Source organism: Cupressus sempervirens, chromosome 5, assembly GCF_028749045.1.
Source record: "Cupressus sempervirens isolate cs-2001-9-10 chromosome 5, ASM2874904v1, whole genome shotgun sequence".
Classification (NCBI taxonomy): Eukaryota; Viridiplantae; Streptophyta; class Pinopsida; order Cupressales; family Cupressaceae; genus Cupressus; species Cupressus sempervirens.
In genome coordinates this window covers 1,055,514,056-1,055,520,062 of record NC_143122.1, presented here as the reverse complement: position 1 = coordinate 1,055,520,062, position 6,007 = coordinate 1,055,514,056, and the positions used below count along the sequence as shown (strand labels likewise).

Here is a 6,007-nt window from a genome sequence, read left to right as displayed (position 1 = left end):
ATTTCTTATATTTTTTATGTTCAACTTTCTACTTGATGTCAATTTATGGATGATACTACAAATTTTGTGGTAAAATTTGAATTTAAGAGCTTTAAAAATAAATAGAGAGCTACTAAGAGGAATATGTAGTTGATAGATAATAAATTTTGTTTTTCAGGTTCTATTAGCCATCCAATTCATTTGTCACCAAACCCTTGGTTCTAGGGTCACTAAACTAGGGCCTATTCAATGAGACCTCTAACAACATCACCAAAACAAAAGGACTACACCAACACTTCATAAATGTCCTCCCCATACATATTCCTTCACCAAATATCATTATCCTTGAAGGAAAGCTCATTCATGTTGACTGGTGCTCACACAGGCTCTTTCACAATCAACAAATAAACACTCAACACTGCTTCTCCACCAAGATTCTCTATTCTCATGTAGAAAAATAATAATATACAAGTATGTACAATGTTGTGGAAATATTCCACCAATCACATAGATCACAAAGGGTGTAAGAGTTGCCACATTGTAGAAAACTTCGAATCTAAACCCAACTGTGCTTTGCCAATCACTGCCTTACAAACACCAGCCTGATTATTTAAACCTAAAAACTATGATATAAGGAAGAAAATGCGTGAAAAGAATAGGACACAACTTCCTTAAGACTCCTACATCATGATCAATCGAGAGCCAAACTCAACTATCATTTCAGAGGTATTGGTTATGACTATACCGAAATAGTGGCTAGTTAATAGAGAAAAAACTTGTTTTTATTACTTTCAAAGTCTATTACATGTCTTATTATTCCAAACACCAACTCTCCATTTCCTTTAAAACTTGGCCACCTTCCACTAAATAGCCAAACAAAGCCAATACCCACTGCTATCTAACCATAATAGTAACAGTCAGTTATAAACTGAAATTTGTTGTCTAAGTTGACACAAAGTGTCAACTTTGACAACTTACAATCATATATGCCTTTAATAAATTTCACTAACCTTTTAAAAGGTTTTATAACTTCACTAACCCTTCCAAAGACACCTAAACCCCTTACAAGCCTTACTAGACCTAAATTGCCAACATCTAAAAGTACAACTTTTGAGCACTTTTAGTGCTTTTACAATATTTAATGGCTTTTAGAGACCATATTACATTGGTCCTATACCATATAGGTCTTTAAATCCCATAACTAGGCTAGGATCCACAAAATGACCCTTAATAACCCCTTAGGTGCATTTTAATATTTCAATATCATTTACCTCTATTACATTGCCTTTATAGTTTCAGGCTTCATAACATCAAAACATAAAATACAAAGATGGATCATAGATCTGATTACATTTAACTCTTAATCTTTCAAGATCACTTTGATCTTCATGATTCTAAATGACTCTCCTCTCATGCTCTTGCCAGGGTGCCCTACACCATGCATGGTGGTTTTTGGAGTCCATTGAGAACATATGTCAAGAATCTCTTCTTCCTCCGAACAGCCCCTGGACATGCCCAGGTGACCATGCATCAAAATGAGATCTCCTTCATCTTTACTAAAATCAATCTCTTATGGTATCCACTGTGAGTGGAGTTGCAACATTTACCTTCGGTGTGAGGACTTGTTTTGTGGTTAGAGCGTAGTTTTTTGCCATCTCTAAAACTAACTTTATCCACCAATGTATAGGAGGGAAGATCGTTGCTTGTGCGATGCCACTCATAATGATCATCTTGATCACCTTGGATTGGTTAACTCCATACATTCTATCCCTTATAAAATTTCATGTCAAATGGCCCAAGATTGGTGTCTCCAATTTTCTCCCATGTAGAGGTGAAGTTGGATTGATGTGTCATTTCTTGTGTATCAGCTTTCAACTGTGCCAACCTTCATGCCTCAGCAATTTCATCATTTCTAACTCCCTTTCCTATAGTTGCTTGCTCATTTCTTTCTTTCTCTCTTAAGGTCTATTTTTTTGAGTTTTGGGCCTCATTAGGCCTATTTTCTTGAGCAAGGGGCCAAATCTAAGGCCTCGGGTCTACACGTTAGACAATTTGGGGCCTAATGCATTTCTTTCTAGTCCAATTTACAAACTCTAGCTCACACATTTCATGGTAAGGCCTAATGCATTTAGATCTAGGCCCAATTAGAGGCCCACACGTTTGGATATTGGGGCCAATCATTGAACAATGGGCCACACATTTGGTTATCAGGCCCTTGCATTTGAAATTGGAACTGTGTGTTCAATTAGAGGGCAGATTTATGTCATGCCTCATCTAAATTAAGGCCTGATTTAGGTCCATATGGTTGATAGAAGCAGCTATAAGTTTAATGCAAACTCAGATTTAGGGCCATGGGTCCCGATTAAAGCACTCATTCAACTAAGATCTGAATTTCTTGAAATTTAATTGAATTAGGGCCTGATTTATCCCTCCAAGGATGCATGTTAGTTTACTGAGGGCCTTTCTTATCAAAATGTAGCAACCGACAAAAAAAGTTGAGGGGAGCAACTCTAAGGAGGATGAGAGCTCAGAAGAAAGCGACAAGGAGCCAAAGGCCAAGAAAGGCATTAAGGTAAAAGAACATGCCTTCCTTTACCTATGATCATTTACATCTATATTAATTTCTAAAGACACATGCATGGATGCAAAAATACATTCATTTGTGCACTTATATAAAAGGTGTTTTATAAAATGGAATTCAAAAAGGTAAATCTGGAGTTCAGAATATTTTGCAGACAAAATACTGTGTCAAAGTCCAAACAAAAAAGTTCATGGTATCTTCTCTTTCTAAATCAATTTTTTTGGCATTTTGGTATCAAATAGAACTTATATATTTTTCAAAATATTGGAGTGAAGTGCACAAATATAGCTATTGCAAGCAACTCATAAAAAATATAACCAAAATTATCTCCCACGAAGCATAAGTTCAAATAATAGTAGAGAGACCAGTAAGACCAGGTCCTAGAGAGCTTAAAAAATATTGAGTACACATATCTAGTAGATTTACACAAAACGGTAAGAAACTATGAACCAAGATACAACACAGAAGAACAACAAAAGTAGTAACTACAAGAATTATTCCCCCTTCTATTTTTCATTGCCTTCTTATTAATAGGTTTGAGTAACTTTAGCATTTCTCTAGAAATTTGGTTCTGAACTCTCTACACTTCCTAAAAAACCTCTTAGGATAGGTACTAACTGCTAACAATAACATCTGGAAATAGAGTAGATGCATCATCCATGTTTCCATTGTCGGAGGAGCTGTCTACTAAAGTCTGCTGAAACTTAGCTGCATCCAGAATACCCATGTCACCAGGAGCCTTCTTGTTTTTCTCTTAAACAAACTGCATCCACATATGCTAGAGTAAAACTATTGGAAGTGCTTTTATCTTCAAAATCTACTTCATGCATTGGCCATCCATCTGATTCATGGCTTATGTTCTAAGAATCAACTCCTCAACATTGCCCCACACTTTAGGAATGAGATTTGGAATGGAAGGCTCCCACTTTAACAAACTTCTTCGCATCTTCATGGCATCTTTTTACCTAAAAATACATAATGGAGATGATAACTTCTTTGGAGAAGTCACCCAGTAATATTTTTTGTCCTATAACACATATTTAATCCTTTCCATTCAAATAAACAATAAGATTTCAGTGGAGAGAATTAACTGTAGTTTGGGCAAAAACAAGTTTATCATCAGAATTAATAGATCCAAACACAATATCCCACCATTACATAGTAGTCTTGTTGAAGCATGCCATCAGAGATGGAAGAAAATACTTCCAAAGATGTTTCAATATAGAACAATTACAAAAGGAAATGGTAGAAAGAACTCATTTGACCACAGGCCACACACAACATAACTTAGCAACAAAACAATAGATAGGGACAATAAACTTTTGATGAAGTTAACAAAAATTAAAACATGGCTTTTTGTATTCCTAAACATGGTGTAAGGGTTTCCTTGATTTTTCCTAAAATATTTAGAATCTCTACACTTGAATTCCTTCGCAACATATCTTGATGCAGTTACTGATGATCATGATACCATAGGCCAGATGCTCTGGATGTTGTGGGTGTTCACAGGGAATAGAATATTTAAGTTTCATTATGTTCCCTAATTTTTTTGTAGGGTGTTAAGGAAATGTGATGTAAAAAACTATTTGTGTTTCATTATCTTCTGAAAACTTTCTAGGTGTTTTAGAAAATTGATTTGGAAAAGAATAGTTGAGTTCAAAAAATTGATATTGAAAAAAATAGTTATGTTTATGCAGTACGTTTTTAATTGTCAAAAGAATGATATGAAAATAATAAAAGTTGTTTTATTATGTTCTTAAAACTTTTAGAATGTTGGCACAATGATATGGATAGAAAACTTGCACTTCATTATTTTTTCTAATGTGTTAAAAGAATGATATGAAATGTAATGGTAATGTTAAAAGAAACATTATACTCTGCAAACATTTTTAGATGTCAAAAGAATGATATGGGAAATAATGTTTCATTACATTCTCTAAAATTTTTTAGATGTTACAAAATGGTTTTGAAAAAGTAGTCACATTTCATTATGTTCTACAAACATTGTTTTGGAAGCTGAAAGAATTATTTGGGATGATAAATGTTGAATGCAGATAGTGGACTAAGGATACTATAGCTATGGTCACAAGGGAAAACAAAGGAATAGGTTTTGAAATTATACGTCAGTTGGCAAAAAATGGTTTGACGGTTGTTCTCACTTCAAGAGATCTTAGCAGAGGATTGAGAGCCACCAAAACCCTTCATGATGAGGGTCTCAACAACGTTGTATTCCATGAGCTGGATATAGAGAGCTTGCAAAGTATTTCAGAATTTTCAATATGGCTCAAGGATAATTATGGTGGTCTAGACATCTTGGTATTATTCTGCCTTAAATAACTCTCATTATCTTCTCTATTTAGTCATTTAGAACCTCAAATTACACCAAACTTGTGTTTCTACTTTTCAGCAGACAATATGCCCACTTCATTTAGGAATATAGGACTTTTAGTTGACCTTCTAAAATGATTTATTGTAGGTGAACAATGTTGGCATCTTCGGTACCACTATTGATAAGGAAGTTGCAATTCAAGATGGATCAGTTTCACAAATGCAACATGATTTGATGGTAATTTTTAACTTTGTAAGAATACATTTTCTTTTATCTGAAATCTATACTTAGTGGGTAAGGAGAGGTAAAGTTATAATATGTAATTTTCTTTTGCATAAGTTTTCTTCCACCTTGAAATCAAATATCTATTAGGATTTGATGAAATCAATATCTACAACTTAATATTATCTCCTCTTTAGTTCTATTAATATGAATAACTCTCCATGCTGGAATTAATACTTAATAGATTTGATATATTATAGTAGCCTCCATTAACATGAACTGGTAACCTAATATATTGTCTTCTTAAACTTTGTAATATTATGTCTTTTGTAGGAAAGGTTTTAGTTGACGGGCAAGTGGCAGGCAAGGCTGGGATGTCTGTTTCAGAGAAGGCTTCCATTGATATCACTATTTAAGTTCCAAAATATGTATGTAGGTGATTATCCTTAATACTCTTGACTTTAGTAGTAGCTGACAACATATTTTCATTGTATATGCCATGGGATTTTCTCTTCACATCAAACACCCTTGTAACAAGAAAACCATTGGCAGTGCAGGATACAAGTTGGAGGGAGCACTCGAGCAATTAAATATTGATGTTGCTAGAAAAGTTGCATTAGACTCTGGTGTTTCCATAGGTGGCTTCACAAATTTCTTGCTTCAGCATGGTGCATCTTTTGTTTATGGAGTTGATGTAGGCTATGGGCAGTTGAATTAAAGCATTAGTTTGACAAAATACATGCACATTTCTACAATAAATATATTTAGTTTCATTTTCCCTTTGTTGTTAGGAAGTCACATCAAATTTATGCAACTGTTGGATAATGTGATGTCTTACAAGTTAGCATCATATGTTTTATGATTACTTTGTTATTATTTTGATATTTGGATTATCT

At 34.2% G+C, this 6,007-nt stretch overlaps 1 pseudogene; it reads left to right on the top strand.

Moving 5' to 3' along the window:
- Positions 1 to 4,639: 4,639 nt before the first annotated feature.
- On the top strand, positions 4,640 to 5,527 carry LOC149559588 (short-chain dehydrogenase/reductase 2 pseudogene; annotated as a pseudogene).
- Positions 5,528 to 6,007: the final 480 nt, after the last annotated feature.